At 37.1% G+C, this 26348-nt stretch overlaps 1 long non-coding RNA gene across 1 annotated transcript in view; it reads left to right on the top strand.

The window, feature by feature from the left end:
- The first annotated feature begins 1451 nt into the window (after window positions 1–1451).
- The window catches only part of LOC118887751, a 281041-nt gene continuing 256144 nt past the window's right edge, over window positions 1452–26348 (top strand). The window contains exon 1 of the long non-coding RNA XR_005018145.1: window positions 1452–1605. This is a non-coding gene — a long non-coding RNA (uncharacterized LOC118887751). The remainder of the gene's footprint in view (window positions 1606–26348) is intronic.

Here is a 26348-nt window from a genome sequence, read left to right as displayed (position 1 = left end):
AGAAAGGACTATAAAATATCTCTATGAACATTAACATAAATGATGGGTTACCATCTCCCAACTGTATTCTTCTGACAAAGTGTCTATATAGTAATGTTTTCATCGTACGCTATCATTTAGAAACATACTGCACAAACCATATACCTGTAAAATCTATAGTTTCTTTTGTCAGCTTTGTGGCTGTTATTCAGTACATGTCAAGTATGCTGCTTAGGGGGTAGATTTATAGCCTGTACAGTAACTGGATTTCCTAGATACCTTCCCTTAGAAAAACAAAGTGAAATATCATAGCACTGAGGAACATTGGAAAGCGAGTTCTATCATGTTGAGCCAGTGAGCAGAGCTCTTTCCGCCCTCTGAAGCATCTGTCCATGGTGCTAGTCCTGCCTGTCAGAAACACCCTTGTAATCACCACGTCATTTATTTTGTCCTCATTGTGCTTGGGTTTATATGTCCCCCTTGTCTGTAACTTTTCCGAAAACAGAAATTTTGCATTGCTACTGTTTCCAGTGCTGATTTTTCTGGAAGTTTAGGTTTGGTCCTTTATTCATTATTTCTACAACTGATTGCAGTGTTTCTATTGTTCAGTAGTTTTTCTTCCTTTTGTTTTCACTGTTTGCTTTCTCCTTGACATTGGCAGACTCATGTGTGTTTGGTCTCCTAAGCATGCATCCCGGACCCCCCCCCTTTAATTATGGAGGGGGAGGGGTTAATAGCTATTAGTAGATATATTTCCCTTCTAGAATCCGAACTGGCTTTTAAAATTTGTTTCCCTCCCTTAATTTATGAATATTTTAATCAATAACGTACCTGTTATTTCCCAAGTGAGCCCTAAGGAGTGGGTTTGATGGTCTCACACAAGCCATTCCAGTAGAACAGCCTCTCAAGCAGCTGACACCAGTGAGCCTAGCTAAGACTTTACCTCTCGAGTCCCTGTATTTTTAGGTTAGCCAGCAACAGCACACTCACACCATCACTGAACCAATGACACTGATGTGTTGTGCAAGTTCCCTCACTCCCTTTTGCTGAACTTGCATTGTGATGCCCATTGCATATTCAGTCAGAAACTAGCCTGGAACAAAAAGTCAGCCATCAGAGAAAAATACTGTCTGTCCTCAGCGTTGTAATTGCACTTGGTCAGCATCAGCTCTGCATCAATAATTACACAAGGGTCCAATAATTATGTTGGCAATGAAACAACGTCGTCAAAACTTCAGTTATTTACGTGAGGTGATGGTCCAAGGACTGAAGCCAGTGTTGGAGATTGACGCTCCCCACTTACTTATAACATCACAGATGATTGAAAACAGGTGCCCTTTGTATGGTTTGCAATATTCTCTTCCAGGTGTGGCCTCACAGACTAACTAAAGAACTATACTTGCTTTCATAGATGACATACTTGCTTTTAAAAATCTAATTAAAACTTTCTTTTTGGTCCTTAGGTAGAAAGATGGCTCTGCTGAGATAAGCTCTTAATTAATGCACTGAGAGCTTAGGAGTCCCACCTCTCAACAGGAATGATTGACGTCCAAGGATACATAAATTACACTAATTGAGCCCTGCCTCTATACAGGCTTCCGACAGCCAACTCATCAGAGAAGCTAGGTGAGTAGACCAGCATAAAAAGTTATTGAAATATGTTCTTTGCTTTCCCAAAGAGTGAAAGAGAAACTTTCCAGACTGTTGAACATTTATTATCACAGAAGTCAGGTCTTTTCTTCAGTTTTAAGATGTAGGTTTTGTGTTATAGTTGTTGTTGTTTTTTTTTAATTAAAAAAGTAGCACTTTAACATAGCCATTGAAATTTAAATAACCACCTTCTCTTCTCAATTTTCAAGCCGCAAAACTGACAAGCCAATTATAGTATGCAAAAATCACTTGGCATCATTTGTTGATATTAAATTGTGTTGCATAGCAACCAGCACATACGCTATGGAGGGATTGTTTGAAATCAATCGTAGTCCTTGAGTTTAGTTTTCAGAAATGTACCTGACTGTAAACACACCTAAAGACCATACTGAAATATTTCTTTTATGTTTATTTCATTCTGAAAGAAATTTAGAGGTATTCTGAGGCTCTCACTTTCACAAAATCTAAAAACCATTTGATATAATCTAGGTGGCTTAATGGTCTAAAATAAAATTCAAGCACAGGGCTATTTGCTAAAATTGAAGACAATTACACCATATTAGATGTCTTCATTTATATCTGAAAGTTTTATTCACAGATTTTTAACTGTTTTAAAAATTATGGAAAAGCGCAGTGTTTCAACTTTTGTCAAGGAAATATGAATAATATGGGATATTAAATTATTTACTTAAAATATATCATTAAAATATGTGTATTATTCAGACAAAATACAAATAGAGCTTGAGTTTTACTATGTAAAAGTTTAAAAGGTGAGAGTAAAGGGATGAAGACCACAAAGAAAACTAGATTGAGAAATTATTAAGCATAATGGTTATACATCAAAATGAACAGAAGTGGAAAAGCAAATAGTGAGAACAAAAGGAAAAAAATACCAAACAATAGAAGCACTGCAGTAAGTTTTAGAAGTAATAAGTAAAATACAGAACCCAAACATTCCAAAAAATCAGTACTGGCCAAAACAGAGAAGAAAGTGATAGAAGGAAACAGGGTTAGATTCAGAAGTATTTAGGGAACTACCATGTCCTAGCAGCAAAAATCAAAAAGAATTCTTTTAAGACTTTGGATTCCTGAAAATTTAGGAGAACGTGTTGCTCTCACACTTTTTCTCTTTCCACTGCAGTGCACTTTGGTGTGCCTACTGTTTCAAATTGTGAAAAATGTGACGCTCCACTTAAAAAGAAAATCATAAGATGGCTACATTTCTATCAAAATGGCTTTATTATTACCTGTGAGAAAACCTGAAGTGGAGAAAAATTGAGAGAGATCAGAAAATCTTGAGCTGATAATCTCGTAAAAAATATAAAATGCTTTTAACATCAAGACTATCTCGCTGGGACTGAAATGGAATAAAAATGGAACAGCTTCTTTACTTAGATCCTTTTATTACTGGGTGGCTAGCAGGACCCAAATACAATGTATCAAGGCCATGGGAGTATAAGTAATAGAGCATTATCTATTAAAACAAAACAATTATTTAGGTGGAAGGAGCAGGAAACATGGCCCTCAAAAATCCTAAGTGTTTATTTTGATTTTTTGTTATTATGTGTTCAGACCACATTCCTTCATCACCTATTACGTACTGAGCAAGGTTTGGTACTTGAAGTGGCTTTGTATGAAATTATGCATGGAATGACCTAAATCTCTTCATATCTCTTGAGAGTTTATATCTTTAATAATGATGAAAAGGCAGTATCACTGTGTGCTTCATTAGTCTCATACCCATAGAAATATTTATTAGTAGAAAAAGTAACCATATGTTCATAAATTGGCAGAAAATTCTACTTGAATTCACATATTTTTAATGCAGTTAACAAAAACTCAACATTCTTTCATCGTACTATGAGGAACATACCTTTGGATTCAAATTGCTCAAAGGTACCTGAACTAGTATCAGCTTTTGTCTTCATATATGTTGGGTAATCAAAGTGCTGGTGCCTGACAGAAAGTCATAAGTTATTATGAGATGGAACAGTCAGCACTGAGAGGTCCAGGGCCACGCTGCCTGGAATGGAGCCATTATCATAATAGCCTATCACTCAGGCTAATCAAATCAGTTCTTACTCTGTTCTGTTTCTGAACATAGACCGTCAGATCCAAGTTTCCAATTCCTACATCTCATCACAAGCATACTGCTACTAGCCAGTACATGAATGAACATATCAAAAGACATGCTGGTCACCCTCTACCATTGCAATGTCCAAAAATCCTCGGTAAATGTTTCTCTGGTCTTTGAAACAGATCACTTATCATATACTTATCGCTTCAGTCACTTGCTTCAATCACTTGAAAGGTTTCTTATACTATTTCTTCATTTGGAATTTATATAACTCTTTAGATGTGGGACTATTCAGTTAGCTGGGCAATTCATTATTCTGCTGTTTGATCTCTGGGCTAATTTCTTGCTTGTAACTTTAATAACAATTTTAAAGATCTTGAAGATTTATTAATAAAATTTGTTACCTTTTTTTTAAAAAACAGGAGCATGTTGAAAAAACCAACAAATATCCTATAACATCCTGTAATATCCATGCTAATATCATTTTTGTTGTAATTTTAAATAACAAAAACTAATGATGTACATGATTAGGAAAAAATATGTAAATTAAAAAAATTACTTCCCCTCAAATAATTACTAGCTATAATTTTTCTTCCACAGAAATTCATATCCCTTTAAATATCTACTTATCATTTATGCATTCACTCAACAAATAGTTATTCAGAGTTTCTTACATATCAAGCACTATTTTTGGTGCTAGGGTGTAACAGTAAGCAAAACAAATTTTTAAAAATTCTGGCCTTCATGGGGCTTACATTCTTGTGGGGAGAAACAGACTATAAACAGAATAAATAAGACTATGTGTGTGAGTGTGTGAGTGTGTGTGTGTGTGTGTGTGTGTGTGACAGAGAGAGAGAGAAGTAAATAGTATAGAAAAAGTAAAACAAGGAAGGATGACTTGAAGGTCTTATTGAGAAAGTGATATTTAAGCAAAGACTTGAAGGAGGAGAGAAGGAACCCAGTGGATAGTTGGGAAAGAGCTCCAGGCAGGAAAAATAGCACGTGCAAAGGCTCTGAGGAAAGCTCTACCGGGTGGAGGAAAGTAGTGCAAAGGAACTAAGAGAGCTGGAATGGGCAAGAGTATGGGCAGGAGCGGAAGAGCATAGGAGAGTCACAGAGCTGGAGATTACTAACAGATTTTAGCTTTTAATCCATGTAACATGGGAAGCTTTTAAAAGATTTTGTATTTTCAGGATGTGGAATATTGGATGACTTTGAACAGAGAGATGAGGTGATCCTGATATATGCTTTAAAAGGACATCCCCGGTTGCTATGTTGATACTAGACCAAGCAGGAGAAAGGGCAGAAGCAGGGACAGTAGTTAGAAGACTGTTGTAATCATCCAGGCAGGAGATGATGGTGGCTGGAGCCAGGAAGGTGGAGGAAGCAGTGGCAATATGTGGTTTTCCGTTCCAAGTGTATTCTGAAGCTGGTACTGACAGAATTTGTGATGGATTCGGTCTGAGATGTGAGGTCAACTACAGCCACAGTCTGTAGATTAGGTCTTGGTTAGAGATAGGAATTCTCAGCATATAGATGGTAACGGGGTGAAATCACTAGAGGAGCCATTGTGGGTAGAGAAGAAAAGAGGACCCAGGGCTTAGACACAAGCACCCCAATGTCAAGAAGTCAGGATTCTGAGGCTTACTCAATGAAGAGGGGGGAGACTGGAAAAGGGTGGTTTCCTGGAAACCATGTGGAAGCCATTTGTAAATGTCCTTATATCGAGGAACCTGAAGATTGGATTGGATTCGCAATGTTAGGTCATTTGTGGTGTGGTGGGAGAGAAAATCTAATTGACATTGGCTCAAGAGAACGAGAAGAGAAAAATTAGAAGTAATCTGTACAGATCACTCTTTGAAGGAATCTTGCTATAAATAGAGACAAAAAAATTAGATGGTAGCTATAGTTAGAAGTGAGGAGAAAGTTTTGTTTCCTTTGAGATAATAACAATAACAGTATGTTTTATATTTGGTAAGGACAGTTCAGTCAATCGGGGGGAAATTGCTGATGCAAGAAAGATCTGCTGGAGTTCTTTGTATGTAGGTGAGAGAGCATCAGGCTTCATGCAAGTGTGGAGGGAGATCCAGCGAAGAGAAGTTGGCATCAACAAGTGCAAACACAGAAAGGTGGGCAGATGAGGAGAGACCTTATGGAAGATCTCTTCTAGATTCTCCGCTTTGTTTTAATGCAATAGAAGCAAGGGCATCAGCTGACACTGAGGATGGTGGAGGTTTGAAGGTGGAGGAGAGCGTATAAAATCATGATGGAAGGGAGCATGAGTAGACTGAGAAAATAATGTGAGAAACCAGAAGCACGAAGGTGCCGTGGAGGTTAGTGGTCAGGAATTTAGGATAAGACCAGTGTGTAAGGTTGTGTGGTTTTCATTCACCATATTCATTCACCATACTCAGTTGTGCAAGTGCAGGTACAGAGTAGGCAGAGTTGGTGGCACAGTGGTTGGAGTTTTGCCAAGGGAATATCAAGGAACTCAAGCTGGGTGAATGAGTTGACGGCGTATGCAAGGGGATGATTATAGCATAAGGTTGTGGAATTTAAACTGGATACGAAATGAGGGGGTGAGAGGCAGAGGAATGGCGTTAGGATCAAAAGGTTGTAAGCACAGTTGCAGAAGGAGTTCCAGGCCTTTAGGGAATGAGCTGGAATGAGGAGGGGGTTGGTGCTAAAGAATGGAGTGCTTAAAATTGAGGTAATGGAGAGATTTCAGTCATTTGTGATGAAAAAAAGTCAATATTGTGACCATGTAAAAGAGGTTAAAAAGAGTAGAAGAACTTTGGAGCTCATGACTAAGAGGGTAGGTTTGCTCTTGCAAGGATCAATGGGGATATCAAATCACCTGGAATTTGACAGGAGTAATGTTAGAAAGAGTGAGAATGAACTAGGGTAAAAAATTTCCAAGGAATGCAGAAGAGGACCTGGGGGAGATTGGTAAGGAGTAGCTTTAAAGTGTGATATAGCCTAGTGATGTGCTATTCCAAGATAGGGTATTTGAGGAGGGGGAGTGGATAGTGGTCTGTAAGCAATAATAAGGAAAGATAGGAATGTTGTACTATTTGACTCTTAATTTCCTATGTACAGCTATTTATCTACTTACCTTGTTCTACTTACTTATACCTGTGCCTCTACTTACTTAGATACCACTAAGTAAGAGCAGGGGTGGGTCTGGGTGGCCTCCCATCCTCAAAGCCAAGGGAGGGAACGGTCCAGAGAACCACTCACAGGCTAGTGGGTCTCTCATGTGCTCATCACTGTCTGGACGGTTCCGGGCACTAAGCTCACTGCCCAGCCCCTGTGCTACCAGCGTAGAGCAAAGCACGTGGAGAAGGGGTGACGTGGTGGGGGACTGCCATGTGGAACACAGGTCAAGCCGTCCCCCCTCAAAGCCCAAGAGGTTTAGAAGATGGAGCCCCCGTAAGCCTTTCCCCACACACTGACCTATCTGCCCCCCTCTTCACCATCCTATCGATCTCCTTTGACCTAGGACATAGATAGGATGATGGGCTAATAATTTTTTACTTATACAAAAGTAAAGTACTGATTGGCTAATATTTTTTTACTTATACAAAAGAAATATGTATACCCATTGTCTTGCACATTGCTTTTTTCCCCCTCAATTTTGATATATATTGGCTCACAGATATCTGCCTCATTCTTTTTAACAGCTGCTCCCTCACGAACGTGCCAAAATTCAGTTAGTCAGAACACTTCTCCATTGATATACTCTTTAGTTATTTCCAATTTTTCACTATTAGCAACAATGCTGTAATATATCTCTGTATATACTTATATTTGAGAAATCTTCGCTGCTATATTCACAAAGTAAATTAGCATTAGTGGGTCAAAGGGCATGAGAATTTATTTAAAATTTGCATATATATAGGGTTGGCCAAAAAGTTCATTCAAGTTTTTCTGTAACATCTTACAGGAGATATACATATATATATATATATATATATATATATATATATATATATATATATATCTATCTTAATTGCCTTCTGGTAAGATTAGACAAATTTACAGTTCTTTCAACAGTGAATGAGAGAGCTACTTTCCTTACCACCCTCATCCTCACCAACATTAGTTATCATATTTCTTTGTATTTGCCTTTGGACTAAAAATGATTCTATTTTCATGTGTTTCTCGGGTATTAGAAATTTTCTCTTCCTATATATGGTCTTTCCTAGTTTTTTTGTCCTTTATAAAATTAAACTTTTAATTTTGAGACCACTGTAGATTCACATGCAGTTATAAAAATAATACTGAGAGATCCTCTATACCTTTTGCACAGTTACCCCCAAAGGTAACATCTTTCAAGATTTGCAGTGCAATATCACAACTAGGATATTGACATTGATATAATATTGCACACATGAAACTTAGATAATGTTATAAACTAATGCTACTTCAATTTTTAAAAAGAATATAGCTTTCCTAATTTTTGACTGTTTTTCTGTTGTGGTAATCATCTTTCTTGTGTTTGATTGGAGTATTTTTTTAATTAGGAACATTATCTTTTCAAGCATATTAAATATGTTTTCTCTGAGATTTTCATTTGCATTTTGATTTTAGTTATACTGTTCTTGGCTGTTTTTTTCAGTCTCTTCTTTATGTCTTCTGGATTTTGCATCCTGTGTAAAAAAAATCTTGTCAGCTTATAAATGAATTTACCTTCTAGAATTTATATGGTTCCATTTTTCATATTTAAATTTTGACCCATTTGAGATTTATTTGCTGTAAAGAATTAGATAGGGGTCCAGATTTATTTATTTTTTCTTCAAATAGTTAACCAAATGTTTCTATCCCATTTATTTCAAATATTACTAATGTCATAATCCAAATTTCTATATACATTTGTGTTTATTTCCAGATTTGCATTGATCTTTCTTATCATATCTTCTCCAGTACCAAACTCTTTTAATTATTGTACCATTTGGGATATATTTTATTATATGATATAGGACATCACCAGGTGATGCTCATTGCTCCTTCCCAAGGGTTCTTCTAGCAATTTTTGAGTACTTATCCTTTAACCTAAAAATTTTAGTAGCACTTTATCAAGGTAAAAAAAATCCTGTTGACTTTTAAATTTTTATTGAATTACTGTCAGATTCATAGATTTGAGGAAAATCCATACCTTTGCACTATACAATGTTCTTATTCACATGATTACTAGCCTTTGTCATTTTCTTATTCTCTTCTGAGTTCTTCAGTAGAGTTTTAAGGTTTTCTTGTATAGACCCTACGCATTTATATATTGTACAAGTACAAGCACATATGCATCACCCCTAGTATTTGCCCGATCAATAACAGAAGACCAGGGGATTCCCTGGCAGTCCAGTGGTTAGGGCTCTGCACTTCCACTGCAGGGGGTACAGGTTCAGTCGCTGGTCAGAGAACTAAGATCCCGCATGCCATGCGGCACGGCCAAAAAAAAAGAAGAACAGAGAAAAGAAACTGTTACACTCAGAGACCATCAAACTCATTCATTAACTTGCTTGATAGATATTGGACTGTTATTTCAATATTTAAATTACTAATTTGTAACAGCTAGTACTTTGCCCATGTTTTTGTTCGTGGCAATTTGTACAAGCCAGAAGGTAAGTAAAGAAACAGGTTTTTCATGTTTTCAGAGATAGGTGTGCCTGAAGTAAGCACCCTCATTTCATAAAAAGAGTAAGTTGTAAAAATAAAATATGCTAGGTTGGATAATCATCTATAATGTTAACAGTCCAATTGCTTGTCATGTAGAGGAAGGTTGTGCTTTAATTAAGCAATAAGACATGACAGGGTGTGAATTATGGAGTAATAATTCTTGTCTACTGTATTTGTTAGACAAGAGGCCAAGGGCCAGATGTCATTGCGTACACTGCCCATAAATTATTACACTGTAATTTAAAGCTAGAACATTATAGAATAATTCTAAACTATTTTTCAAATAACTTTGCAAAACGAGAAATGTAGGTTGAATATATTTATTAAATTCTATGTTAGAGGATCTCTACTATAATGCTGTAAGATCAAGAGGCTAAAGAAAAGCATTTATTTGTGGGGAAAAATATAGCAGGAAAATATAGCAAAGTTGGCATCGTAGTGGATTACTCTCTAAACAGTATTAATATAGAGGAGATTCCTAGGAAGGTGATACATTGACTTTTCCCCCTATGATTAGGGGAAAATGGTTGGAGCTAAGTTTTGAGAAATTTTAAGAGGGGTCCTTTTAGGCTTTATTTTTTCTTCACAAAGCAATGCTAACTAACAAATAACTCTACCATAAACCTTCCAGAAAAACATGCATCTCCCTGAAAGAACTTGGCAAAGCGTGGAACAGTTTTACAGAATTTTGGGTCCTTTGAAAATCAGTGTGATTTGTAATCCTAACACTTTCCCCCATAACATATCATTTTGAAAGTCCTCTTTTGTAAAGACATTAAAACAGATCTCTTATCACAAGAGAACACATTGTTTAAAATACTGCTTTTTTTAAAAGAGGAAAACTCATTTTTGCCCATTCAAAAGAAAAATGTTTGAGGGAGAGTATGTGATTGTAATAAGGAGAAAGTCTACTTGCTTTTCATCTGCAGAGCACTCTGGCTAGCAGTGTTTCAAAAGACGATTTCTTTTTAAAGTTATTATAGTTTTGTGCTTTCATTGCCAATATTGTATACTTTTAAGATGGCTGTGGTATTGACAAGTTCGACTTATTTTGTGAATATCGCAAGATACAAGTTATATATTACAACCTCAGACCATTAATTTTGTCTCAGGTTCTCCTTTAAATTAATGTATTTTATCACCAAATATGACCTCTTTCTAGAAGTGTGATAACCAGAGAGAACTTAATATATGGATCAAGTATAAAATATTTTTAAAGGGCCTCTAGAAACACCCACCTGCCCAAAATACATCTCTTACTGTCTTATCATAAGACCATTAATTATTTACACCTCTAGATTAGTGTTTTGGTCTTGAATAGTCCCTTATTAAAATAAAATCTCTCCCAAATCAATGACACAGAATCCAGTTATCAGGTATTAATCCAATAGTTTGTCTATTTGCTAAAGTAGTAGATTTAGGTTATGGATTTGCTTTCATCCGTAACAGAAAACAGAGAGGAAATGAGACACAAAAAAGAAATGTTTTAATGGTATGAGAAAGTTTCCAGCCCTGAAACTTGAGCTAGGTGTTACTGTTACAGGTCCTTAGCTCCTGGAAGGTGGCTTGAAGACACACAGATTTCATGGTCAAGGGGTAGAAGAACCCAAAGAAAAGGGAGGACGATGAGTTCTTTATGCAAGAAGGGACCATGTCTTATATGGTGCCTAATATGTGTCTTAAATGATGAAAAAGGCAGGGAAAGCCAAAGAAAATTTATCTTTAGTACTTAATGGTTTTACCCATTCTATCACTTGTATTAGGTCCATGGGTCTTTCACAACAATTAAATAGAACCATTTTTAGCACTTTTTTCTTGTTTCTGTTCAGTTGAATTAGGCAGGATTGACTTTTCTACCCAGTGGCTCCAATGGATCCTTTTCTGGAGTTATAGCTCAATAGGATTTTACTCCAAAATTCTTAGTATGGGAGACTATAACTGTCTCTAACTTCTTCTCCAAGGTTTATTGTGTCAGTTTTGGACAACCCACATGACGGGTAATTTTTAGAAAGTGTAACAGAAACTCATAGAATTATTCGTAGAGGACCATGATATGACATTATAGTATTAGCTTGGAACAAGAGTCCAGATGTGACGAGGCTAAATGAAAAACACCTATGCATTTTTAGAAAAGGATTATCAGTTACTTTGTTTTAATTTTTATACTAGCACGTCCTTGATTTAAGCTCTGTCTACTTCTACAGAGACATAATTACTTTAAGGTTTTTTAGAATGTAATAAGTTGTGAAAATAATCATTGTTGTTTGGGCCTACAAGCTTGTTCAAATAGACACCATGCCTAAGTGTTAACTGATCATATCAGTCAGTAGGGAGATTAAAAATTGCTTTTTATAGGTTTATGTTTATTAGGAAAAATTATTAGCACTAGTTTTGTGAGAAGATTGATGCTAGGGCTTCAACATCATTCTATCCATATTTATAATAACACTGCAGAATTAGTGTAATTTCCAGATCAAGAAATGCAGGTTTATAGAGATCCTCAGTAAGTAAGAGGTGGGTCCAGTCTTCTAACTCAAGACCATGATTTGAAAGCAAAATTATTTTCAGTGAATCATATTGTCTCCTGCAGAACTTGAGTCAGAATATTTTTTTAAATACGGAATTTAATCATCACAAAGTTCTTCTAAAAAAAAACCCTGCCATTTCCCAGTCTGTGATCCAGGACTCTTAAATTTCTTCCACTGCCCATTCTAAGAACTCCCTCCTCGTATGTTGTCATGAACTTCCTTTCTGCTGCAGAACCCATTACACATTTTCAGAAGTGCAACAGCAGGAATAACCTCTGGAGTAACAACCATGAGCACCAGTCTTATCACACGAAAGACCAGCAGTCAATTCTGCAGAAAGACCCCAGGATCATAGCCGCGGAGCAGGAACCAGCTTTTTCCTTCACCCAAGTTTAGTTTCCTTCCATTAGATTAATTGGTGTCACACACTGTCTGTGTGTTGGAGTGGGGTTGAGAGTTTTGAGTGAGTGCTTCTGTCATGATCTTTTGGGGGAAAAAATGCCGACCTGTAAATAAAGCACAGATAGAAAAGAAGACCCAGAGCTAGTATCATAACATTTTTGCACGTGCATGAGCCTGTCTCTTTAGGTGTATCTATGTATTTTTTTTTGTAATCCATCAACTGGACTCCTGTCTCATTCCTAACACCCTTTTCCTGCTTTTTGTTTCAATTTTCTTCACCAAAGTTGCTATTTTTAAGGTCTTTGACTTAAAAGCAGCAGCCTGGACTCATATTCCTCATTTTTCTCCTATTTACGCAGTTGGTTTTGATATTCCCAACCTCGGGCTGTACCCAAGTATGATGCACTCCACTGTAGCAGCCCAGCAGACATGAGTCCTCATTTCTGACAAGGTCATTCATCATAGAAGCTGTTGAATTCCTTGTTACTACATTTGGATGAAAAGTGGAATGTAGGTACCAATCAAGACCAAAATAGAGAAAATAATACTTATTATCTCAAACTACAGTGGTATCATTTTATTATTTGGCGTGAAAATGATGAACGCCACACCCCAATTTTATTTTCTCAAAACCCTGCTGCATAGACAGCCCAGAACAGAGAGTAAAATTAAGAAGAAATAAAGTCAACAGTTGCTAGAAATTTCTCTTTTTGCTTCCAAAATATAAAAAAAAATTATATCTTTTAAAAGATCATAGCAAGTAATATATAACCAAGAAAAAAAGAGTACTGAAAAAAAATAAGAAACAAAAAATAGCTCAGTGGCAAGGTAACAACTGACAAGACTTATTCCATCTGCTGGAAAGAGTTTAAAACCTTTACCTGCTGCCACTCACACGATAGAGATTGAGAGTTCAGAGCTGAAAACTAACATCTGATGTGGAAATATGTCGTCATGGTTCATCTGTAAGTGCATTTCCCTGCTTATTAAATGTTATACTCTTTGTTTGAAGGAAATAAGAGTCCCCAAGTTTTGAAGTGTAAGAAAGTAAGACACAAAAGACAAGAAAGAACTGAAATGCTTGTGTACAACTAGCATTAGGACACCTGAAGGTAATCACACGTGCAGCTGGTCCTCCACGAACTCTAGGTCAGGGGTTCTTCACACAGAAATACTTTGAAAGTGAGGAGAGGGGTTGGAACCATCTATAATCAGCCACACTATCAAAGCATAAAAGAGAAAAATATCTCCCCCCCAAGCAAGCGAGAACAGAGGCAACCTCTGCCATTGAATCCTTCTCTCTTGGATTCCCCTCCCAGCTCTCCATAATTCAAAACAGGCAGGTAACGGGCTGTACAGATGGAGACGCAATAGCCAGAGTCCACATGGAGCATTAAAGATCTGCCTAGTTGTCTAGTTAACAGTCAGCTATTTTTGGATAATACCCACAGTTGTTTTACAAGAATGAGAAAAAAGATGGATTTATCCTGAGTTCAGTATATAAAAATATTTGTGCAGGGTGGTGCTTGGGCTGAAGCCATTTTACTTACCTGCAAGACCGCTTGTCGATGACTCAGACTGACTTCCCGTGCAATCAACAGCAAAGAGCCACCGTTGAAATGATACTGTGGGTCATATGAGTGGCATATTCCACAATTTCAGGTCCCAGAAAGAAATGTTTTAGGCACTAGTTATTACTTTCATGGAGTTTTGTTTTTGACCTTGAACAAGCAGATGGCAGAGAGGTTTAGAGATGCCCTTGCATGTCATACCATCACGAGGGACCAAGGAGGTGCTGTGTTATGTACGTGATCTTCAAAATGTTGGACTGGGGCTCCTCGGCCAGCAGGCAACACCAGGGAACGCTCTTCAGTTAATGGAATTTGGGGGCTTAATGAGGCTTGATTCATTTATGCAGTGAAACGATGTGGGGAAAGGAAGCAACCATATAAAATTGACAAGCATATTCCTTGTAAAACATTTTTTATAGACATAGTTATGTTGGCAGATGTTGAAGCTATCTTTGAAGCTATAAATCAGTTTACTAATCATGAATCTTCAAGTTAGTAACCAGACCAACAATCACAAGAGCATATTAGACACAAGCAAAGTTGACGTTATCTGTGCTAGTTTTAACAAAATACAAGGAATGGCAACAATATGTTATTATTATTATTATCTTTAAAGGAATTCCTTTTATTTTTATTTATTTATTTTTGGCTGTGTTGGTTCTTCGTTTCTGTGCGAGGGCTTTCTCTAGTTGCGGCGAGCGGGGGCCACTCTTCATCGCGGTGCGCGGGCCTCTCACTACGGTGGCCTCTCTTGTTGCGGAGCACAGGCTCCAGACGCGCAGTCTCAGTAGCTGTGGCTCATGGGCCCAGTTGCTCCGTGGCATGTGGGATCTTCCCAGACCAGGGCTCGAACCCGTGTCCCCTGCATTGGCAGGCAGATTCTCATCCACTGCGCCACCAGGGAAGCCCCAATATGTTATTATTTATTGAATGCCTACCACTTACCTTTACTGTGTTCTATATTCTCAGTGATTTGCATATGTGTGTGTATATAGATATGCACACACACACACATATGTATAAAATCATACAATCTTGCTCTCTAATTGCTATAATATCGATACAGTAGAGAGAAGACTCATGCAAAGTAACCCAGTTTTGTAAGAAAAGTACAAATAACAAGCTTTAGAAAGTTCAGTAGAGAGAGAACATACTTGAGTGGAGAATTGAGAAAACGTTTCATGGATAAGAAAGATTGTGAAATCTACCATCAAAAGATGAATAACATTTCAAGTGATAAAGAAGGGAAGGGCATTGCAAAAGGAAGTGGCATTAACAAAGGAATAGCCTTGGGAATTTATCAAACGTTTAATAATTACTAAGCCAATCTCCTGTCTGGGTAGAACATGAGGCTTGCGATTGGGAGACAGAGTAAAGCTGGAAAGGTAGGCAGAACCAGATTCTGGAGGACCATGGATGGCAGGCAAACATGATTACTGTCATGATTTTCATTTCAAAATCGGACAGTTGTAAGGAGTTGCTAATTGTCCCATAGCAACCCATGGCTGACATTTCCATCCCATTATTAGCCAAGACCCTTAATTAATCTTACCTGCAGCCCCAAGAAAACTGAGATATTAATGTAGATGAGCCAAGGGGTCACCCTACCCTTGATTTTTTGTTACCTTTCCAAAGGCATTGTCAAGCTTGTGTGTTTTGTTAGATTTTAGAAAGTCAGCTCTCAGGTGCAAACCTGTGTATCTTGTGGTTGCCAGTGAGCACTTCCCAGTTTCTCCTGCCTCAGATTTCAGGTGCAGCTCAGTGACAGTTGTGTGGACAATTCTATTGTCCATGTGCCAGTAAATTAGGGCAATGATGTCCTTGGCCTTTCCCACATCCCAGACAACAGGTTTTGTTCATGGCTTTTTATTCTGATGCTAATTAAAAGGAAGAAAAGAACCAGTTCCTAGTAATCTTATACCTAGTTCTTCACAGTTCGGTTATCTATGTTCAGCTCATTAGTTTTATTGTGACCTTTTTAGAGTTTTTGAAAGTATTAGTTTCATGAAGATTCTTTCCTTCGTTATAGCCTTCCTTATTTTTACTCAATAAAATATAAATAAAGAAATGATTTTCCCAGTATAACATGATCCTAGGAAATGAACTCAGATTGTTCTAGTCATCAATCAATCGTCTCATTGCATACTAAGAAGTTTTTCAGCCAATCAAAAAAATTTGAATGCACACACTATGCTAGATGGCTTGAATCTAAACACAAAACGTTGAAGTGGCCATGCAGAAATCAGACCAAATATTTATAATCATTATCAGTGTATCTGGCCAAAATCCAGCAACTTTTAACCCAAACATGTATTCCAAAAGGGATACTACGGCATGTGTGGCCGAGTGACATCAACGCAAAGAACTCTGTCGCTTTATCCTTTGCCACGCTGCTCCCCTGCCCCACCGGTCCTCTGAGGGCTATTGTGAGGATGGCCCACAGTATCTGATAGCACGTGGTCATTCAGGTTTGATGGGTCTTGATGAGTTTGATACTAGGAGTGTTGACAAGGCTGCCTGGATTTCTCTCCTTTGTGGTGGAGGAATATTGCCCCTGAGGGCAGGCTCTTATTTGAATGAGCGAAAAGCATACAAATCATCTCTGGTGTCTATCGCCCCATCAGCTGCAGTTGAGCCCTTTCTTGGGAAATACATGATGACACACCACATATCGAGCTACCCCTCAGTGAGTGCCTCTGTGCAAGAGGAGTTGGCCCTCGACCAAGGCAAGGAGCTCCTCTTACTTCACAGATCAGGAAAAGTGAGTCGATGGGTATAAAGCTCTCCAAAATGAAGGGAGGCTGGAGAAAGAAGTTGCTAATGTCTTTCCCCATATGCTTTCTCTAGTCAAAGAAATAACCCGTTCTTCTACGACTTCCCTGGCAGTTCGGTGGTTAGGACTTAGCCTTCGCATTCAGGGGGTGCGTGTTCGATCCCTGGTCGGGGAGCTAAGATCCCACAGGCCTCGGGGCCAAAAAACCAAAACATTACAGCAGAAGCAATATTGTAACAAATTCAATAAAGACTATAAAAATGGTCCCCATCCAAAATAAATAAATAAATAACCAGTTCTCTTCTGCCCAGTTCTCCCGGTGAAACAAGAGACATCTTCCCGCTCTTCTTCCCAGCAGAATAAGTAAGGAGCAAAGCAGCTACAGCTTGAGGAGGGAGAGGGAAAGCTAGCTGCAGTTTGATCCGGGTTTGGTTCCTAACTGATACATTTCAGTATTATTTCTTTAGCAAATACATAAAATTCTCTGATGCTTTTTAATCAAAAGAATATAGCTCATCACTCTCTTTAAAAAAAAACCAGACAAACAGTGGAAGCCTATGAAACAAGTGCTGTAGGAAGAGTAGAGTTGCGTGCTGTGTGTTTCAAGGTGGCCTGTGCAGGCAACAGGAGTAACAGGAATGATTAAACCCTGTCGGATGGCGTTAGGTTTGGAGCTTTCTTGCCTCATGACAGGCTGTGACAGTCGAGTGGCACTGAAGCAGAACAAACGACAGTGGCAGTTTGCTGTGAGCAGTGCAACTGTCAAAACTGCTGTACAAAAGCCAGTGTTGGGGATAAGCCACCAGCAAAGTTTGCACCCTGACGACTCAAGTGCTGATGGCCACGATGTCTTCACAGTAAACTCCGGGTTAGAGCCCCCTCCTGGGGCTTTCCACTGTCACACTCAGGGCTGACAACTCTTCCTGTGCTCTGGGTATTGCCAATTTCCATATCATAACGAAGCCTACCTGCTTTGCAAGATCACTAACCAGTCCTCGCATAACCCACGTGGAACGCTCATACTCACAGACTAACATGTAAGCCGCGTGTATGGAGTTTATCGCGTTTCGTGTTTGGAGCAATCGTCTGACATCCAGAAAGACAGAGGCTGTCCACGTGTGAAATCCGGTTCTGATTACTTGGCTGTAAGAATAGGTTACAGCGCAGTTGTAAACCTGCCATCACAAATAGGGTGAAATACTTCACACCCAAAGCTGAAACAGTGAACTTAGCATTGTCACTAGTTTCTTGAAAAGTTGAAAAAAAAATACTTTACACCCATGTGGCTTCACAGGTTTTTATTAGAAGCCACAGTAGACACTTTTCACTGGCAGTAAATGAGAAACCTTTCAACATTGTAATAACGTGGGGAGAGTTTCTCAGCCACTGTCATCCTCGGGGAATTCTCCCACTGAGTTTTCATAGGTTGGAGGGATGAGAAAGTTGCCCACAGGGTCTCTATCACACAGGCTCAATTTTTAACATTGCGTCCTGTCATATTTTTCATGTTTGGGAGAGTCCAGTAGAAAAGGTGTTATCCAAATCTGCAATTTGCAGGGTGCTAGGTGTCATACCTCTGATGAGGTCAGATTGTCCGGGTGTGATATAAACTAGGAATTCTTGGATCCTAACATCAATTTTTCTTTCTGCGAAACCTAATCTGACCCCATGTGTGTTTTACAAGCTGGCGCTCTCAGCACAAGAATGGTTAAGAGTAAGCAGAAAGTTTACCACTTACGTCTAGTTAGTAAAAGTAATGATTATGAATTTTTTAAATTAATTTTTATTGGAGAACAGTTGATTTACAGTGTTGTGTTAGTTTCTGCTGTACAGCAAAGTTATACATATACATATATCCACTCTTTTTTAGATTCTTTTCCCATATAGGCCATTACAGAATATAAGGTAGAGTTCCCTGTGCTATACAATAGGTTCTTATTAGTTATCTATCTTATATATAGTAGTGTTTATATGTCAATCCCAATCTCCCAATTTATCCCTCCCCCCCTTTCCACCTTGGTACCTCTTGAAGGAAAAAACCACCTCCACATACTTATGTACCTGGGATATATGTATACATATAGCTGATTCACTTTGTTATACAGCAGAAACTAACACAACAATGTAAAGCAATTATACTCCAATAAAGACATTAAAAAAATAAAATAGAATCTATTTTGTCTGAGAAAAAAGAAAAAAAAAAGATCTATGATTTAGAAGTTTCATCTTCCTTAACCTGCAGCTGAAGAGGCAAACAAAATCATTCCAAGTTTACTGTTAGGAAGGAGAACCTATTTTTTAAAAGGGTAGTAAATTAGCTGGTGCTGGAAGCATCTATTTTCTTGCCTTCATCACTGCCAGCTCCCTCTGTTTGCTTTGATCTATGATTTGCAAGCTACTGTTATTATTTATGTGTTCTACAATTACGACCAGTGACACCTCCCCTTCTCCAGCCCTAAGCCACAAATAGGAAAGGAATAAATGCTGTTTATTGTGACAGTCTGCCTTTTCTCAATGAAACAATGACAAACTGTACCACTGACAACTCACTACCGTATTTGCTACTGCTCCCAGCTCACTTCTCAAGTGTTCTCCAGAACTGACAATGGATGGACTCGAATAAAAATGCCTAGTGAGAATCTGTTCCATTCATTTACCTCCCAGTGAGCTCCTTGGGGGACATATATTGGATTAAAAAAACAGAAGGCCCAGCAGTGTGAAGGCATTTTAAGAATTTTTGTACATCTTTCGGGCAGGGGCAGGAACCTTCCTAGCTTAACGAGGATCTCTAGCCACTAATGGACACAACTTCTTAAATGTATTTAATTTTAAAATCACACAGTCTACAGATAATGTGAAGAGGGAATGCAGATCAGAGTCATTTATGAATTTTTGGAAAGATTTCCATTTCCTCAGCCTGGGAACTTTTAGAGAGCAGCAATCTCCTAGAATCACTGAAAGGACCAAAATGTGTGAGGTTTTCCAAAGGGCCTATCCTAATTAGCTTTTTAAGCTGTGTTAAAATGGTGTGTTTACTGGATAATTGCACCTTATGGAACAGAACAGATTAATAAATAAAAGAGTCACTACAATTTTTGTATGCCCAACTTTGAGCTAAGTGCAGGCTTGTAAATATTTGACAGCTAGCCAGCCTCGTCTGATGTCATTAGTCAGAAAAAATTATTAAAAGCCAGCACCTAGCTCTGGTCTCAGAGAGAGATTGCATTTAAGGACATAAGGTTCTGTTTCTTCTTGTTTTTCGTGGTTTGTGAAAAAAGAAAAAAAATACCCCTTTCTGGAATTCCACTCTTAAGTAAAATTTTAAACAACCAACTCTGTTTTCTACCAAATATCTATTTTAGGAAACACATTACAAAATCAATACTGACTCTATTGTTAAAGAAAATCAAAACTTGCAAAAATTGTTTAATTTTCATTCTTTCATATAAAATATTCTACCAGCAGCTTTTAAATATTCGAAATACAGTTTAACCATTTAAAATTCACTGCATATTGAGTTGCCTTGTAGAATTTTCATTTCTTGGGGGAGGAAGGTGGAGAATACAAAATAAATTAAAAGAAGGTTGATGAACCCAGCAAAAATAAGAGTAAGAAAATGAGAAAACCAAGTAATGTGTAATATTAGTTAATAGTTTATTCAAGGAAGGAATGGAATCAAATCAGTCGTGTGATAATAAATATGAGTGTTAGCATCCCAAGAAAAAGCCAGAGACTTTTGGATTGGGATGAAAGGCAAAGTCCAACTGCTTGTAAAGAACACATCTAAAATAATTTTTTTAGTGTTTGAAAATATAATCATAAGATGGGCCTGGTAAATGTAAAACAAAGAGAAAGTTGGAGTTGCCTTATCAATATCATCTAAAGTGGAATTCAGGGCTATAATCATGAAACAGAACAGAAGGGGTATTATGGAAGTAGAAAATTTTCTATTCACAAGAAGGTGAAGAATTGTAAACATTTTTGTACCAAGCAACATAGCTGTGGAATGCATAATGCAAACTCTCCCAGAAGTACAATTGGATAAAACCAAATGATAATGGAGACTTGATGTGTAAAATTCTGAAACAGTTGTAATTAAGTAGAGTGCAAAAAAGCAAGGATCTGTGTAATATAATAACAGTGCAATCAGCAGGTTTGTGTGCATGTGTGGGGATAGATAGATAGATAGTAGATGGATAAAATGACAGATATTTAATAAACAATCATAGCATGTTTTCTCTGTGCTAGGTACTGTTCCAGGGTTTGACATATTAATTCATGTAATCCTCATAACAGTCTTTTACTGATGAGGAAACTGAGGCACCAATTGGACAGGTAACTTGTTTAGGGCTACATAGCAAAGAATAACAGAGCAGGACTTAATCCAGCTGGTCTGACTCTAGGGCCTATGGTCTTAAGACTCTTAGACATCATACTGCCTACAGAGAATATGCTTTTCTCTTATTCTATGAAAAAAATGTAAAACTACTCATGAACTGGGCAAGACAAACTTTAACAAATTCCACAACATAGAGGTTTACAGACAATATTTTCTCACCATTATTCAGCAAAACCAAAAGTCACCAACAAAAGATCTCCCCTTCTTCCCCCCAAAAACTCTCCACCTGTACACTTAAAAACTTACTGCAATTAATTTCTGGATCAAAAAAAGGATCCCAAAACTAAGATTAAAAATAAGTTAGCAATTAAATATGCCATAATTATTCATCTCAATACATGACACTTCCCACTCACCACTCTGTTGTTTTTAAATTGCTAATAAAATGTCTAAATATTCTCCCTAATTCCCTTTACTTGTACTAATCTAGTCACTCAGGTATATCTATGTTGAATTTAATAGACAGCAATTGGATAATTTCCCACCGTTAACACAGAATTAATTTTATACCTTTGTAAGTATATATTATTTGTAGTTTAATTTCTCCTAAGTTGGATCCATTATGGTTATGATAGTGGGATGTGAGGCCTAAAAATTTTAATCAGTCCAATTCCAGAAGTCCCTTTATAGCTTCAAGGGAGGAGGTAGGGCTTCGTAGTCACTACCAAGAAGTTTGATGATAAGTAGGACGTGACAAATTTGACCAATGATCTGATATTTCTTACGATTTGCCAGCCCGGGATTATCCGCCATATGTCTTGTCTGACATTTTACTACCTCTTTACCAGAAGTTTTGACCCAAGTGGATTATTATACATTCTTTGATTTTTTTCTTCCATTGTATTTTCTTTCATTATATATATATGTGTATATATATAGATAGATAAGTATATATGTATAAATATACACACACTGAATGTTTAGGTAATTATGCTCTGTAAAGTATCATTCATAATTAATTTAGTTGTTCATAATTTAACCAAATCACTCTAAACATCTCTGTATTATCAGCTGCTTAGTCAAGGCAAGAGTTCGCAGTTTTATTGATCTTCTGATTTTTCCTATCAATTACACGAAGCTGGTTGGGAGAAAACGTCATTGTTAGCAGTTTCACGGTGTATTGTAATTGTCATGGTTATTGATGGCTGAAATAAAGAATGTGTTCATACAGGGAGAGGAATCATCTCTCATAACTGCCGTATAAAGTAAATGGCAGGTTGGAGTCATGACATTTAGGAATGAGGTCCAACATAAACAAATGTGCAGCCTCGCGTGGGCTGTTAGGTCACTTGTTTCCTGTATGATGGGAGAATCACTGGTCATTTGTATGCCACAGTTTACTATGAAAATAAAACGGAGAAGTATATTTTCTGAAGTCTTTATCATTAATAACGGATTAATAGAAAAAAAAATGATCATTTGGAAGCCTGATTTTAAAGTAGCCTTCTTCTCACAACCACATTCCACTAAATCTATATGTCTGAAAATGTATGTGTAATCCTAAGATCACGTCTAAAAACTGTTTTTTAATACCAAAACCATATTATATCAATTTTGATATCTTTCACTCACAATTATGTTTGTGAAAATCCTCACAGTCTATATATGATTTATTAAGATATTTTCAGTTACATGCTGCTTCCTGTCAAGTATCCCTAAGCACGGGTATATATGCTGTGCTTCTAGGTTTGGGGGAAGGTTAGAGATCGTCTATCTCAAAATGCCTAGTAGATTCTCTAGCACATAGGGTTTATATTTAAACCATGAACTTAACTGTCCAATATACTTGTGACGTTTGGAATATGTCATCCATCCCCTTAAATATCAATTCAAGAAAATACTTCTAGGATATTATGATTCTTCATAATAGTATCTTTTTTTTTCATTGTTAACAGACAAGTTCTAGTGGCCACTTTGTTAGTCTACTTGGGATCGTTGGATGATAAATTCTCACAAGAAATTCTTGTTTCCCAGCACACATGAGGCATACAGGCCCCGCCAGTTGGTATCAGAGTTCACTATGAAGTTTTTCTCACAATCCTGTGAGAGCACACAGTTTGAAAATGCCTCCCAGGTCATTTTGAAGTGATGTGAAAGGTGAAATATCTTCTGGTCTAATGGGTGGTTAGTAGCAGAAGCAGACTTTGTGATCCTAAACCCTCTCTCCTTCACTACTATGCATATTACAGCACAAGACAAATAGTTGAATGTATGAATGATGCAAAGGGTCTAGAGTATACATGTATTCATTTCAACATCACCTGGATTTTCCCCCTCTCCTCCTCTCCATACTCCAGATTGTTTCTTGGGGCATTGATGTTTAATGCATCCTTCTCCCCATTAGGAAAGGTCAGCATGAGTCAAATCTGCCGTGGTTTGCAGACTCCATCCTAGTGGCTGTTGATTTGGGATGACTGTTTTGCCTTAGGCAAGCAGGTCAGCTTTATTTTAGATCCAACTAATGACAGTGCTAAGAGTTTAATGTGAGCTGAAATCCAGCTGCCCTAATTCTGAGGTGAGGAGCAAGGAGGGACACAAAGCCTTTTGACGCTGTCATTTTCCACAGCATCAGAACTGGTCAGGCTGCTGCTGGAAAATGATCTGAATTCTCCCCCCACCATCAAGACATTTTCTTTACCCGTGACTTTTGCAAACTGAATCAATTACCAATAAAGGAAAGCAGTTGGAGAACAGACATGGCTGGACATGGTGCCAAATTCTTGGATAGTTTTTAGTTCTCTGGTTGTGTTTGAATCAAAGTAGGGAAGGTATTATTGCTAGCAGGAATTTCAGGTATAGTCACAGATGGCGCTGCCTTACCATATATATATATATAAAATATATATATTATATATATATTAGAGACAGTGGTAGCTTATAAAATGGAATTAATTATATTTATTAGCAATTGGTATTCAACTTTCAGTGGAAAAGAATTCATTGGATGGAAAAGATATGATTGAAAACTTGTGGAACAAATATGACATAAAATAATTTCTGTTGCAATATCTTGGCAAGTGGATGGGTGACGATGGTCATGAGTGATGATGACTGTTTCTATTTGACGTGAAAATAGTAACGTCCTCTTTTCTCTAAGGAGAAGGTGGAGTTCTATGGAGAATTAAAGTACCATAACAAAAAATAAGAAGAGTCTATTAAAGGACTTGTAGCATGAAGTCAAGAAATTTGAACTTGGTATTGTAAATGGTAAATGCACTGGATCGATTCTAGTGTTCACTCCAGTTATTTTCTTAGTCATTATCACCATCATCATGTTAATCATCTTCCTCTTCATCACCATAATAATCAATATAATGTTTATCAAATGCTCATAAAATAATTAGTATAATTTCCTAGATAAGGAGTCAGCAAACTACAACCTCCCAGCCAAATCTGCCCCTTGCCTGTTTTTACATAGCCCATGAGCTAAGAATTGTTTTTACATTTTTATATGATTGAAAAAACTCAAGAGAAATAGAATTTGTGATGTGAAAATTACACAAAATTCAAATTTCATTGTCCCTGAAGTTTTACTGGAACGTAGCTGCATCTATTGCTTACATGGTCTGCGGCTGCTCTGTTTGCTACACCTTCAGAGTTGAGTAGTTACAACAGACAGTGTATGCTCTGCACACCTAAAATATTTACAATCTGGCTCTGTACAGAAGAAGTTTGACAATCCCTTCCTAGATGATTAACATCCCATTTAGCACTGACTCAAGTTCACTGGAAACCAGAGTCAAAATTATTTGGCAAAATCAGGTTATTGTCTATTCTAGGAATTTTTAATTTGGGAATCTTAATTTGGGCTCTTACTAACTTGTGGAAACATACATGAACTCAGAGAGTACGTTGACATACACATTGGCAGAACTCTTATAGATCATTTTGATTATGACTTTCTATAAAGCCAGCATGTGTTGCCTAGAGCTGATTTGTCCCACTGAAAAATATAAATGGATACTCGTCATTTGTCATGTCTTTTTTTACAAAAGAAAAAAAGTACATGTTATATTAAAAAATTTAAAAGGTCCTAATAATTATAAAACATACGCTAAGAAGGAGATACATGAAAAGAAAGGTTTGTTCCTTAATGGTTGGCAAACATTGTAAAATGAGTAATCTCTGAAGGCCTTTTTATACTTTTCCTTGATTTATGTGCTTCTGCTTATTTGCATGTTACTTCCTTTTAAAAATATATAATTTTGTGATACAGAATAGCTTATCGTGGAATTGTAAGCAATAACAATTTTCAATGGTTTCATTTAAGGACAACTAGAAAGTACCACTAATTTCAGAATGTCTAAGCTTTGAGTCATTATTTTAGAGTCAATATTTTATCTGGTCATCCGATGGGTAATGTGGTTGGTAAATCCACTGTAATTTATTTACCTTCTCCACATAATGGTAAGAATTATTTTTCAGCAACTATTCCATGAGCAGAAGGTTATTTTATGTTTGTTTATCTAAAATCTTTATGAATTATTAGAGAATGAGTGCAAATATGTGACTTTGGACATGATCCAGAATCAGCATGCCTCTTAAGAAGGATTTGCCAATTTAAATTTACATAGGTCATTCTTTTTAAGGGAAAACAAAATTAGCAATTTTTAAATTTATTCAGCACTATTTGATTCAGAAAAATGTGCCTGAGTGTTATGCTTTTTTTTTGATAACTGTTTATTTTGTTGTGTAACACTCTACACAGATCTTTTTTATTTGATTGTGAGGGCTGATCTCTTGGGAAACGTTTATTATGTATTATGTGTAAAGTAGACACGTTTAAACATAGAAAGCAGGATCTGTGATGTGAAATCCTTTAAGTATGATGATGAAAAGATAGGATTGTTTCTTACTTCATAAAAATCATTTATTTCTTGCTCATCAGAAAGAAAAATAAGCGCTGAGAAAATTACCACATTGATATTAATGATTACTAGAGCAACCTTTCATGAGTCTCTGACTCTATGAATGAAAAATTCAATAGGTTGCTACATATATCAATAGAATAACATTATTTAAGGTGACTTAACAAATGTTGATTCAAGAAGAAGCAAACTTTTTTTCCCCAAATGATTTTGGGGGGAAAAAAGCTAGCTACTCTCAAGTCAAATCATCATACTGTTAAGCTTTCCTTAACTCATCAATGAGAATTGATAAATACATCATGAGACACAATAGATATACACTCATATTGCACAGGACATAATATTATGTTTGGATTAAACCCCCAAACATCTCTGCCAAAATGAAGTACAGTTGCAGTCTTAGAGGAAAAGGGTTTAGAAAAAAT

This window comes from Balaenoptera musculus, chromosome 21, assembly GCF_009873245.2.
Source record: "Balaenoptera musculus isolate JJ_BM4_2016_0621 chromosome 21, mBalMus1.pri.v3, whole genome shotgun sequence".
Lineage (NCBI taxonomy): Eukaryota > Metazoa > Chordata > Mammalia > Artiodactyla > Balaenopteridae > Balaenoptera > Balaenoptera musculus.
This window is presented reverse-complemented; position numbering and strand designations above follow the sequence as displayed.